Source organism: Gorilla gorilla, chromosome Y (assembly GCF_029281585.2).
Source record: "Gorilla gorilla gorilla isolate KB3781 chromosome Y, NHGRI_mGorGor1-v2.1_pri, whole genome shotgun sequence".
NCBI lineage: Eukaryota > Metazoa > Chordata > Mammalia > Primates > Hominidae > Gorilla > Gorilla gorilla.
The window spans coordinates 51,313,659-51,327,991 of NC_073248.2; the positions used below are offsets into that span (position 1 = coordinate 51,313,659).

The 14,333-nt window shown below is 41.7% G+C and overlaps 1 long non-coding RNA gene across 1 annotated transcript; it reads right to left on the reverse strand.

Annotated features, from left to right (window-relative positions):
* Nucleotides 1-10,508: 10,508 nt before the first annotated feature.
* Nucleotides 10,509-13,682, reverse strand: LOC115932716 (uncharacterized). Its single transcript, XR_004068909.3, has 2 exons — nucleotides 13,278-13,682; nucleotides 10,509-12,593 (listed from the first exon to the last, which is right to left on the reverse strand). It is a non-coding gene; the product is annotated as an uncharacterized lncRNA (long non-coding RNA).
* Between the last annotated feature and the right edge of the window lie 651 nt (nucleotides 13,683-14,333).

The window sequence follows — 14,333 nt, forward strand, 5'->3', positions numbered from 1 at the left end:
GGATATTGTAAAGTAAATGACCAAACCTTCTTTCTAGTACTAGTCCTACAGCTGGACCCAACTGTCTTTCCTTGTCCATTAGAGCTGACAGTAAACAAGAATTATGATGATTCACTTTCCCTAAGAGTTTTGCCTGCCTTAAATATTTTATTGGCACTACTAAGAAAATAACTATTCTCTTAACATAATGAACAAGCTTTGCCTCTGTTACTGCTACCATTTTCAGTCTGAAGATGCATGTGCTGATGCAGTGGTAAATACTAACCTTTCATCTCATCCAGCCACTAATGCTGTATACAAAAGAGCACACGATGAACACAAATCTCCCAAGTATTAAAATGACTGGATTACATTCCTTAAAGGGTAAATTTATTCTCCCAATTTTTAGATCAGTCTCTTCTCATAAGACCGCAGTGGGCTGGATTATATTTGAATAATACCACTTTGGTGTCATATGTACAGAACTCTGACACTGGCTTGCTTTTTCCAATAAGAGGCAGTCAGTGCCCAGGTCAGAGTCTGGGTACTTCCACAGTCTCATCTCACATGGATTCCCCATCTGGTAATGAAGTTCTTCAGATCCTTCTGAAAAACAGGATTGTTGGTGTCCCTTTCCTATTATTATAGAAATTCTGGGTTGGGCATGAAGGATAGTAATGCTCTGGGCCTTCATAGAGTTTGTATTTTAGGAAGTAAATCTCTCTAGTTTTCTTCTCCCTATACTCAAACTACCTAATTGCACCATCTGCTTATCTCCTTCCATTCTTTCTCAGAATAAGAGGTATATTTCTTCTTTTTAAGAAACGAAGACTGTGAAAATAGATTGGCTGTGATAGATTCCTGAATTTACTACTTATTAGTTGGGTCAGTGTGGGTGAGCTACTTACCCTCTCTAAGCCTAACTCACTGTCATCAAAATAGAGATAATGTATTTTGGATATTATATGATACAATGTTATAAATTACTTGGTTCAAAGTCAGGAATATAGTAAGCAAATAATAAACATAAGCTAGCATTATCATAATTGTTATCACTATTATTATTACTATTGCCACCTATGCCTTCATTTAGGATAGGCCTTAGGCAACTTGATCCATTGCTAAGCAAAACCCTGCACCATAACTTAATGCGCTAGCCCACTTCTGGTTTATAAGATAAGAACACGGAAGAGAGTTTGTTGACTAATTGTCTTAAATCTCTTATTGCCTCTTCACTTTCCAACACAAATATTCTGTGCTCCACTACAGAAATTGCTCCAGATTACCAAAGAGAATAGTGGTATTGAAGCAATTTGGTCCTCATTTCATTTAAGATATTTCTGCACCCTGCACAGACTATGAATGTTGGTCATTACTTGGGTATCCTGCTAACCAAGACTCTAAATCTTGAACTTACTATTGAACGTTGCCTTTTTACTGTTTACAGCAAATGATTATTAAGAAATGTAACCATTATTTTGAATCTGTGAGACTTAGAGGATGAAATACATATTTTTTGTTATTTTCTTATGACTACAACTTCATAGGTACTTTTTGTCCGGCTGTTTCATCATCTCCTTGGAGGAATCTAGAGTAGACTCTGACTTTGGGTCATTTTCAGATATTAAAAGACCTTGAGTCACATTAAATCTCAAATAGGTAAATATCAAAATGTTCAGTTCCATAAAACAATAATTTAAAAAATATTTTATTTGAAGTTTAACTTCTTCCTTCCTTTGGCTTTGGGAGTCTACAGACAGGAAAGGATGTTATAGTAGTTGGCTTCTTTATACTTTAATCTCCTGGCACTTTCCTCACATCTCACTAGCTGTACCACTAACACCTCCAGAATTGCAAAAGGGAGAGAAGCAGAAGCGTTATGTGTATATGAAGTGTGCTTCCTAACAGGCACTTTTTATGAACTGGCTTCAGAGATCCCTGGGCTGGAGAGCTGTGAAAGCTGACTCTTGTTCTCATGCTAACTTTCATATGCTTTTTTTGAGACTGACTTTAATAACTATCACACACAGTTCTCTTGATTAAGAAGAATGTATCACTTCTGGGTACTCTGAGTTCCTCACTTAGCACCTTGGTATTTGGGACTACTACTGGATCCCTTTCCATTGAGTGATGTTAAGTCCTGACAGAGTCCTCGAGGACATGACTTTAAAATAACTTCCGTTTCCAATGCTTGTGTTTCATATTTGATGCAGAGAAAATGAAGTCTTTGACTTGCCACCTGTAGGAATATATAAATATTCAAGTGCAGCCTTTCTGTCTAGTTGACATACTTTTCAGGAATGACTTTTCATCTCCACAGGGGTAAGGTTGAGGAATCCAGGGGTGGCACACTTGGCGCACCAAAAACATTCTCTAAAATATATTTCTATAATACCCAACTGACCTTTTCAACCTTACCACTGTATGTTTTTAATATGAGTAAGTAACTAAGTCCCATCCTTAAAAGGGCGGCTTGGCACCTTACTTTGAAATGTGGTTGAGTCTTCCAGTTTTAAGACTCAGAATACAATACCAATTAAACAATTCCCTTTTATCATCTCATTAACCTAGCCAGGCTTTTGTCACAAATATTATGTCTTCTATCTCCTATATATCTTCTACTATCATTGAAAATTGACTGAGATACATAGTAGTCATACATATATATACATATATGTATATATATATTTAAAAAATTTTTTTCAACAATAGAAACATTCCTCCTAAAATGTAATTCAATAATACTTTATATATATTTATTTTATCACAATCATTTTACTTTTATAGTAATTTATTTAATGTAATCTTTCTCTCTTATAGTTCACTAGATTCTTTAGGATGCAGGTCATGTAAAATATCTGCTTTCCTGTTATCCTTCTGTACTAGGGCATTTTTGCATTGCTACTGCTATAAAGAAATACCTGAGGCTGGGTAACTTATAAGATGAAAAATCTAATTGACCCATGGTTCTGCAGGCTGTAAAGGAAGCACAGCACCAGGATCTACTTCTGGGGAGGCCTCAGGAAGCTTACAATCATGGCAGAAGGCAAAAGGGAAGTAAGCATCTCACATGGCAGGAGTGGTAGCAAGGGGAAGGGGAGGTGCCACATACTTTTAAACACTCACATCTAGCAAGAACTCACTCACTACCATGAGAACAGCACCAAGCCATGAGGGATCTGCCCCCATAACCCAATCACCTCCTACCAGGCCCCATCTCCAACACTGAGGGTTACATTTCAACATGAGACGTGGGGGGACAAATATCAAACCATACCCCATCACATTGTCTAACATGTCACAAATGTTTACTGAGAAATTTGAATGTTGAAGTCCTTTCATTTCTTGAAACGGTATATAACAAGATTATGTGCTTGCTATTGTGTTTCACTCAAAAATGTAATTATAGTTGAGTATAGTGTAAGGTAGGCATTCAGAAAAAACTTAAATGGAATTTAGTTAGTTATATTTGAGTAAAAGTTTCTTTCAAATTTTACTAATATTTTTATTCTTTTTATTTAAACAGATGATTACATTCTGACTATTCATCATGCTCACTCCAGTGAGTCATCGAAGTTTATTAGAAAAAGAAATTATCTACTGCTTTTTGTTGTTTCTGTCCTAGAAAGGCAAGTTCTTTTCCTAAAAGTAGATTGACAAGGGCTAAAGCAGAGTATCAATATTGGCAGTTCACTATCCTCTAGAAAGCTTGAGTCAGCAGACAAATATTCCCAAATGCACTCATTCTTATTGCAGAAGAAATAAGCTGTAGGAGACTCTTGATTGCAAATAATTCTAGTTTACTGAAGAAAGACTGTGGCCATTAGTGAGCATGTTTTATTGAAACCATCATTATGTGGAAGAAGACATTCTGTTTTAAAAAGTTCCTTTCAGATGTTAATGTTTCCTAAAGACTTTTTAGAAGTCAAAACGAATCTAGAAAAAATAATCAATTTCTGTTCATGATTTATAAAATTGTGTCTTTCTGAAGGACTACAAAACATTAGTTTCATATTCTGCCTCAGATAGCTTCTAAAACAATTCTGTACTTCTCAAATTATTTATTTCAAACTCAATTTCTTAAACAGGTAGTATTTATTACATTCCTTTTAAATAAAAACAAAAATTCCATTGAAATCTAGAGGCAATAAGATGAAATATAAAATAAAATATTTACCCTTGAGAACTCTCAATCATGGAAAAAATATGTAAATGCATAAAATAATTATAGTGAAATTAAGTAGGTGATTAAGCACTTAATAGGAAAGTTACAGGTATAAAGAGAGATTCAATATGAAGTAGAATAGTAAACAAAGAAAGACTTTGATAACTATGTAAAAATTGAGCCAGAAAGATAAGAATAACTTTAGTAGAAAAATAAGAAGGGTGAGGTATATGTTGCATATAATCATAAAACAATATTTTAATTATCCAATATACACATTATATTTAAAGGAAAATTAATTTGTAGAGAGGTTGGATAGTTTATAACACAGGTAACTGGTAAAATTTTAACTTTTGGCAATGCAAAATTTGTTTAACTTTGTAGTTTAAAAAACTCTCACATGGTCCGTATCACAGCACTTGTTCACAGCCTTTATTATCAGAATTCTCGCACCACCACCTTGCCTGTCGTGGCAACAAGCCTCCTAAAGAAAACTGTTCCCCCACAGCCCTTGCTGCAGCTACAAGCCCCTAGGCTCTGAATGATATCCATTTCTCCTACCTTCTCCCTAATCACAATTTACGTGAGCATAAAAGGGCATCTGATCCAAGGGCAGCTAATACAAATTTATGACTTGCTTTGCTGTGAAAAGCTGCAACTGGGGTTTTGGTTACTACTGAAACAATATTGTTTCTTCTCTTAAAAGATTTGTGAAGAGAATGGGCTAGTAAATATAAAGAAGTGAATTAAACAGAGAAGACTAGAAAACATAGTTGAGTTGAAATTGCAGAGCATCTGATTGAATCCTTGTATATTTCTGTCACTTGGTCTCTGGACCTAACTTGGGTCATGGATGATGCTTCTTCATGACCACAATCATGCACGTTTCACAACCAATGAAGTCTGCCTATGATGATTCCTATACTTGGATTTCCATGAATTTACAGTTCACTTACTTCCATGTGTGTACATATGCTAGCTTTATAACATCTCTTTGTTACAGTCAAAGGGTTTATCAAAGCATGTACCGGAGGGCCTTGAGAGCCTTTCTATGTGGTTCTCCTTCTGCTTGAAATACTTTCTGCTTTCCTTATTTTACCTTAAACTTGGTAATATGCACTTATTTATCATTTAAGACTTAGTTCACATACACATTCCTGGTGAAGCCTTTCTAACCACTCCAGAGATGCTTAATATACATACCTCTTCCAGACTCCTATGACACCCTAGGTCATTTCTTTTCCATCGCATTTATCATCATCTATTTTATGAGCCGGTAAATGTCTTTTTGCTGTAGAAAGTAAGCTTTTTGAGAACAATACGATATTAGAGTTATGTTTATATCTCTGGGGCTGATAGAACAGTATCTGGCTCATTGTAGACACTTAAAAATTATTGGGTGAATAAAAATGGCAATGCCTTTAAGCATTTAAATATTTGAAAGCTAGGAAGTAAGTTATAAAACATGACAAACATTGTTTTGACACAGCCGGAGAGGTTACTTACCTTGATCTAGAGGAATTTGACCAACATAATGCAAAGAGCAATTAAAACCAACATAAATTAAAATTATTAAAATGATTCATCTTGTGAAGTTCATCACATGAGTATTGAGTTAAGGTGGGGGATAACATGAGTTGCTCAAATAACTAGAATAAATTCAGTAATATACAATTAATGTGATGAAGAAAGTACTTTGAGTTATGTTTTGAAGAATAGAATGTGAACTAAGTTATCACCACAAGTTTACATTCTGCTAGAACTTATGAAAATATAATGTATATTTATGACGGGAAAATAATAGATAATAGATTCAGTAGATTCTCCCAGATAATACATATATCTTTTGCTCATTTCTAAATGGTTCTAAAAATCACATATTTCTGAACCGCAGTCTTAAACTATTATATTTTTAAAAATCTTATGAAAATATTAAGGCAGCTTAAACTGTTTCTGTGGCTGAAGTATCCATTTTATAAAGAGAAAGAAATTGTTTTAAACATTTTTTAAAAATCATATTTAATATCAAATGTATTCTTTATGACTACGTAGAGTAGAGAATTGTGTGGTCTCTTGGGTTTTTTTTTTTTTTAAACTTAAGAAACCAAAATACTGAATAGTGAGGTTAACATGTGCCTAAAATTCCTTAACTGCTCAGCCCCTTGCAATACTCTCAAAAGCTTTCTTCCTATAACCCTGTCTCATATTTCATTTCCATGCTTGCCAATCAGTTACAGTCTTTGGCCCCATGTCACTTTCATCCCATTGGATGACTGTCATGGGAGCTGCCCAATGGCGCACTGCTAATGAGGCAGCTTAAAGAGCAGCTGGGGATGTGCAATTGCTGGATTAGGGTCAAGGCCAGGAAAAAAATGGATGAGAGAGACAGAGCTTGAATGACTGCCAGTAAGCAGGGGTTCTATTAACCTGCTGAAGCAGGACATTCATTACCATCTATTGTAACATAATTTGGGCTCAGTCAAGCTGTCTCTCCCTCTTTTTGGATTTACAATTCATAAACCACAAATGGTCCAAAGGGTGTATTGTCCCTTGTGGCCGTGTAACCCTGGGCCAGGGGGAGGCCTGGCAGAAATGAATCAGCTATGAAGTTCCTGGCGTGAACACCATCAGGGCTGACACCTTGTTTCTTGGAGTTGTGACATAAGTTGTAGGCACAATGCTGACAAAGTTTTGCATCTCTCTGGAGCCAGTTTGCTCACTAAGCAAAGATAAAATAAAAAGTCCTTGTTTATCCTTTGCAAAAATCAAATCCTAATGCTAACAGCCGGTATTTCCATGCTAATTTCCTCTAGTCACTGGTGAGATTACTGCACAGGAACAGAAGTGAAGTTTGTTTTTTCCACAAGCATACAAATGCTTGCTTTTTTTAGATCAAGTTCTTCCAAGTCCCAGAAAATTATCTGTTCTATTTTTTAGTAGGTTTGTGGTGTTTCAACACATGAAAAATGTAGAAAATTGTCTCATGTGCCTCTTTTATCGAAAAGCTTCCTTTGAAACAGGATAAATGTGTCTCTCCTTCTTCCTCTTCCCTTCTCCTTGGGCCCTTACTGATCTTTTCAATTATACTATTTATTATCTTTTGGATTCAGGGCTAAAACCCACCTGCCATCTGAACTAACGAGACCATAGTGTTATTGTCTACCTGCTGCACTCGGTTAGGAAGGCAAATGAGTTTGGTGAAAAGCTAGCAAGCACAGAAGCTCAGAGAGAAAAGGATTCAAGGTACAGTGAAAATAGTTAATCACTGTAGTAAAGTAAGGAAAAGAGAACAGATGCATCATCTTTGCTTCAGCCCGATTGATGGGAAACTACGTAACTCAGTTTATGTAGCAGGTGGACCTTGCAGGGCAGCCTCACACTCATACCAAAAGGCCAGCTCTGCGAGTCACAGATGAAAGTACTGGAAGTACAACTGTAGTTTTTATAGACTTTATTAATACGACTTTAACACAGCTGAGTTTTAAATTATGCCTGCATTTTCTGAGGTTTGCATGATTCAATCCACATTGGCTTTCTTTTCGCAGGTACTAAAGTTTCCCTATATATATACATACATATGTATGTATATATACGTATATACATATATATATATACGTATATATATACGTATATACGATATATATGTATATATATACGTATATACATATATACGTATATATACACGTATATACGTATATATACATATATATGTATATATACGCATATATATACGTGTATATACATGTATATATATACATATATATGACTATCTCACATGCCCTACAAGGCATCTTCTCCTGATATAAATTTGTTACAACTTATCTTCCAATCATTTCCACTTATGCTTCACAGTAAGATTGTTTTATTATTAATTTGAGATTCCAGTGTTTTGACTTTCAATGCTCTACTAGCATAAGTATTTCAAACTGCCCATACACACCATAGTAAATGATCTATTCACAAAATCTGCCTTTAATTCTTGCAAGAAATCACTTTATACGTGTGTTTCCAAAATTCAAAATATACATTACCTTGTTTAACTCTTAGAAACAGACAGAATGGCTTCTAAGGCACTTAAGTCATTTAATATTATGGCTTAACATGTTATCACAATACCTAACAGTAAAAAAATACTGATCAACAATTTCTGCAAACTCTTAACAAAGTCATCTTTACTGAATGCACAAAGGGCTAAAGACTGAAGTTTTTTGTGTTTGAAAATGTATTGAATGTATTAGTGTTCCTGGTAATTTAAGATAGTTGATTAATTGTAGCAATTTTCCTTTGCTTAAGATAATATGCTTGATCTGTGTATCATTGATCTAATAAAATGCCTATTTTTGATGCTACCACAACCTATATTATGTTTTCATTATAAGGTGTTTACTCATGAATGTGTTAAGTATATCTTTTGAGGATATGAACACTAGTTCCTTTACTCAAATTTGTGAAATTTAACCCTATGACATCTTGATTAATACACATGGCTATTAGTAATAATTTTTTTCTCTAATATATTTTAGAAATACAGTAGTACTTTTTTCAAAATTACAAGAATTGCTTTACTGAGTTGAAATTTTCCATTTTCAATTTATTCATGAAACGAATTCCTACTCTGATTCATGTTTAATTGTTTTTGTAAGATATACGTGGTTTATGAATTAAAGGTTGAGGAAATAATGATATTCTTAGAAAATATTTGCTGAAAGTAATTGAATAGAAATAGGAAGGAAGGGAGGGAGGGAGGGAAGGAGGGAGGGAGGGAGGGAGGGAGGGAGAGAGATTCCTATAATTTCTAAAGGATTTTGCCGTTGGAACGTTCCTTTGTTGAAGTGCAATGATTGGTGAGGAATGAGAACATTTAAAGGTTGAATCTGGGTCTGGTCTTAATTACCCAGCATGATGATGATGGGGGGGAGACCCTGGGTGTCTAGGAGTAGATTCAAAGGGAAGGACAAAGTTGCCAAAATCGCCAACCTTTCCTGGAGAAAAGGTTTAAAAATGAGGCTTTGATAAAAAGTAAGCAGAATATTTTAATATGATTCCCCACAGGAGCTTTAAAATCTTTATTAAAATTACTAAGTCTATGATATGCTCAGTAAATTTATAGACTCTGAGTGCAGTAACACTGTGAGAGGAAGGTAGTAGAGCTCAGCCCAAAACCATAGATGGGGTAGAATGAAGCCCAAGAGAGCTCCAAGGCCAAGTTAGGAAGCTTAAACTCAATCTTGTTTTCAAACATGTAATCTTTTATTCAGTACACTCTCAAAACAGCATTTCTGTATCTAGTTCCAAGCTGGGTGATCCTGCGGCCCCAAAGGTAGTGATGACTCTGCTGGGAGGAGACACAGACCTCCCAGTTCAGTGCATCCCAAGTGAGTCAGAAGGTGAGACTGGAAGCAGCAGGGTCCTTGAGGGAAGTAGGCTCTCCTTGAAGGATAAGCAATGGCTGCGTGAAGTAGCAGGTATTGAAGCTAGGGCTTTGAAGGATGAATAGGAGCTTGCCAAACAAAGAAGGTGGGACATGCAAACCAAGTGGAGGGACTGTGGCCCAAACTCAGGGACACATGGATGGAGTAGCAGGAGAAAAACAGACTGGGGGAGCAGGAAGAGTCAGTGTGAGCTTTCTCCAGATCCAAAATCAGCAGCCTGTCATTCAAGGCCAAGACATTCCACAATAGTTCCCCTTGGCCCTGTCAAGCCTGTCAGGCCTGGAGCTTCCTCAGAGCAGCTCTGACAACTCCAGCCACTGTCATCTCCCCTCTTTGTGTCACAAGGATCATGCACTTTGGTGCATGGTGACATTCAGTGGGGGCTGCTTTCCTCGGTGTGGCTGTGGGACCTTAGGCCCATGCCTCAGTTTCCCAACCTGGAAAATGGGCTGCAGGAAGCCACTTTCGTAACTTATGTTTATCTCAGGCCAGGGAGGCCTTGGACAAATGATGTGAAGGAAGAAGAGAAAAATGGAAGATAGGGAGGGAGAGGAAAGGAAGGGGGCGAAGGAAGGGAGAACAGATGGGATGGGAAGGGAAGGGAAGGGAAGACGGAGGAAGGAAAAGGCTGTGCACCTCCCCACCCAGGTCATCATCAAGGGACAGGTCCAACATTATTATTTCAGAACATGCCAGCGCTGTCGAGGCTTAAGAAATGGGTGATGATTTGCATGCGATTTGCATGTGATTTGCATAATGTTTGTTAAATGTCAAAACGCCCTGAAAATGCTTTCTCCCACCTCCACCCCCAGTGGAGAAGCGGGAAACCCTTCCCCACTTCCTCCACCAGCTCCCGGCATGGGTTGGGGACGCCTCAGTTCAGAGGCTAGGGTGGTGACCTTGGGCAAGCCGAAAGCCATCTGTAAAATGGGCTGTTATCCCGGCCCCTGAGCAGTGAGGCTGTCAATCTTTTTTTTTTTTTTTTGAGATGGAGTCTCGCTCTGTCGCCCAGGCTGGAGTGCAGTGGCGTGATCTCGGCTCACTGCAACCTCTGCCTCCTGGGTTCATGCCATTCTCCTGCCTCAGCCTCCCAAGTAGCTGGGACTACAGGTGCCGGCCACCAGGCCCAGCTATTTTTTTGTACTTTTAGTAGAGACGGGGTTTCACCGTGTTAGCCAGGATGGTCTCCATCTCCTGACCTCATGATCCGCCTGCTTCGTCCTCCCAAAGTGCTGGGATTACAGGCTTGAGCCACCACGCCCGGCCGGCTGTCAATCCAGTGAGACAGGGCTCCAAAAAGATGTGCACAAGTCCTGGCATGGAGTAAGGACCAAGGAATGAAACTGGGGAGATTATTAAATGCCCCATTTTCTTGCCAAACCTTGACGAGGCAGGTCCCTGAATATGCACGGGGAAATGAGGACAGAGGGGACCCAGGCTCTAGATACACGCATGTGGCCCAGCTGTTCACGCATGAGCAGGGATCTGGGCTGCCTCCCCCTGCTCTGTGTCCCTGACAACCTCCTTGGGCCTCAGGTTACCCTCTGCAGAACAGAGAGCAGCAGACTCTGCTCTAGGAGGAGCTCCAGGGGGCACACAGTGGGTCTCTGGGGACAAAGTCCTGGGTTAGGCACCAAGGGGAGAGGTGGAGGGGGATAGGAAGACCCCCCTCCAGGCACACCCAGGGGCCAGCAAGACCCAAGTCATTCTGCAAAGCAGCTCCAGCAGGTCTGCCTGCCGGAGTGAAGTGGGGCTCCTCTCTCTTCCCCTCCTTCTCTCCCTCCTCTCAGCCAAGCGGGAATTGCAGGGTAGATGCCCGAAGTTTGGCAGATGCTCTGAAGGGAGGCGAGCAGGAGACCCCGGGCCAAGTGCTGTCCCCGAGCTAAGCAAACGCACAGTCTGGGCGCGGCTGTCCCCGTGGTGGTGATTTACTATCCACCTGTCCACGCTCTGAGTCCTGCAGCCAACAGGACTCTTAATTAAAACATTATTTCTTCCCAGGCTCCGGCGCCTCCGCCCATGGTGCCTGGAGAGTGTACACAGTCCTCGAGGACATGCGTAGCCTCGGCACCCCCTCCCCAAAGACCCTCCCCAGGGGCTGCGCAACAATGACGTGGCTGCAGGTCAGAGGTGCAATGGAGGCCCGGCACACTGCCCTGAGGGTCTCCACCCGGAATTCCCACAACGCACTCCCTGCAATGCCCCGCGATGACCTCCCACACCTAGGCCCAGTTCCCCACCCCCAGATCCTCGTCCTCTTGGCCAGAGTTCTTCAGACCCCCTTCCCCGCTGCCCCAAGACCCTATGCAAGACGAGGCATCCGGATTTAAGGGGAAGGGGGAAACAGCCCAGGGGGTGGGCACAGGTGCCTCCTGGGGAGGTATTTGGGGGTGGAAATGGGGGCACAGTTGGAGGCCTGAGAACGAGCTAGGATGTCCACATCTCCCCGCTTAGTCATTGGAGAGTTCGGACACGACTGGCTGCACCCCCAGCCAGGGCTGTTCACTGCACAAAGGGCCTGTGGGGGCCCCAAAGAAGGCTAGGTGCTCTCTGGCTGGGAAGGAGGGAATCTGAGAAGACTTCCTGGAGGAGACTGCAATCCCAGGTGTATTGGAGCTGCAGAGAAGAGGTTGAAAAGTGCTCCAGGCAGGGGGCACGGCTTGGGCAAAGGTGTGGCTGGGAGAATGTCCTGGGCAAGAGTGGAAGTGCCTCTGAGTGTCTCTCCTGCCCCTTCTGTGCTTCTCTTCTTGCGATGCCCTCTGGCTGCCCATGGGAGCTTTCCAAGGTGGCACAGTGCTTTCCACTGAAGACAGGGCACCCAGGGCCCCAAAAGGGGAGCAAAAACCTCAAAGTCACACAGCAGAGCTGAAAGGCTCAAGGCTCCCTCCCGATAGGCTGGGCAGGAGCAAAAATGTCCTAGGTCCATGTCAGGGACTGAGGCTCCAGCAGGAGTGTCTGAAGCAGTGTGCATCAGCTGGTCAGGCCAGGGTTTCACGGTCCACCTGGGAGCCCAGACCCTGGAACAACAGGAGGGGAAGGGTAAACCCGTTTCAGTCCAGGACCAGGGAAGGGTGAAACACCAGTTCTCCAGCCATTTGTCCTTTCCTTTTACCTAACATCCCTGACACGGACAGTGACATCTGCAGTCATCCCCTCCTGTGGATGTCCCTTGTGTCCTTTAAGAGGAACAGGGATGGCCCCTGGTGAATTTGGCTGTTTTCTTTTTTCTTTCTTTTTTTTGAGACAGAGTCCTGCTCTGTCGCTAGGCTGGAGTGCAATGGCGTGATTTCGGCTCACTGTAACCTCTGACTCCTGGGTTCAAGCGATTCTCTTGGAACTTGGCTGTTTTCTGCCACCTGATGGCAGTCACAGGAATTGCAGGCAAAGAGTGCAGTAAAGCCAAATCAAAGCTCAATCCTTTATTGTAAGGAGACAGGTAACAGAGCCCAGAGAGGAGAAGCAATTTTCCCAAGGTCACCCAGCAAGTCAGGGGCAACACGGCTCTGGTCCACGTGTTAGTCCAAAAAGAAATGAGACACCAAGGCCATGTCCCTACCCTAGAGGCCAGAAGCATAAGTGTATGGAGGGGGATGATGGTCAATAACATCTGTCTCTTCTCCTCTCTGGGCCTCAGTTTCCCCATCTATGGTCTCCACAATCTCTAAGGTCCTTTCTCTTTCTCAACTACTACAATTACTTACCTGGAGTGAGATCTAGGCTCCCGGGAGGCGGGAGAAGTGCCTTCCAAAAGTGCCCTCTACCCCAGCCTATTCCTTCAGCCAGTACCCAGGTCCCCTTGGTCATGGCTCTGCCTCCTCCAACCCAGACTACCTGAAAGAGGGAGACAGAAAGACACAGGTTGCAGAAAAAACACAGCCCTTGCCTTGGTGTTCAAGGCTTCCCTATTCTGCCCAGTGTCTGGCTGGTGCCTCTTCCTGCCCCTGCCAGGGCTCACCTCTGACCCAGAAATTCCCTCCCCTGCATCCAGGCACCGCTAGAGCTCCAGAAAAATATTCTGAGCAGCCCAATCCTTGCCTCTAGAGACAATACATCTCACTAACATTTATTAAGCACCTACTATGTGCCAGGCACTGAACTGGGAATCCAACAGGGAACAAGATGGACGGCAGTACCCTCACAGAGTTTACAGTCTACTGCAGGAGACAGGTGAAAAAAATAAGTAAAACGTAGAGAAGTCAGCTGCTGACAAGTGACAGGGAAAGAGAGAAAGCAGGGATGGCATGAAATTAAATTTTATTATTTATTTATTTAGAGACGGAGTTTCACCCTGTCACCCAGGCTGGAGTGTAATGGCACGATCTCAGCTCACTGCAACCTCCGCCTCCCGGATTCAAGCGATTCTCTTGCCTCAGCCTCCCCAGTAGCTGGGATTACAGGCATGCGCCATCATGCCCGGCTAATTTTTGTATTTTTAGTAGAGACGGGGTTTCACCATGTTGGCCAGGCTGGTCTTGAACTCCTGGACTCAAGTGATCTGCTTGCCTCAGCCTCCCAAAGTGCTGGGATTGCAGGTGTGATCCGCTGCGCCTCGCTGGAATGCAATTTTAAACAGGATGGTCAGGGAGGGCTGCAGGAAGAGAGGGAGTTGGGGACCTGAGGGAACAGCATTCCAGGCTGAAGGAACAGCCTGTCCAGAGGCTCTGAGGCAGCGAGGAGGCCTGCGTGGCTGGAGCAGAGTGAGCAAGGGGAAGAGAGGGAGGACGAGCAAGCAGGGAGGGAATACAGCAGGTCATCCA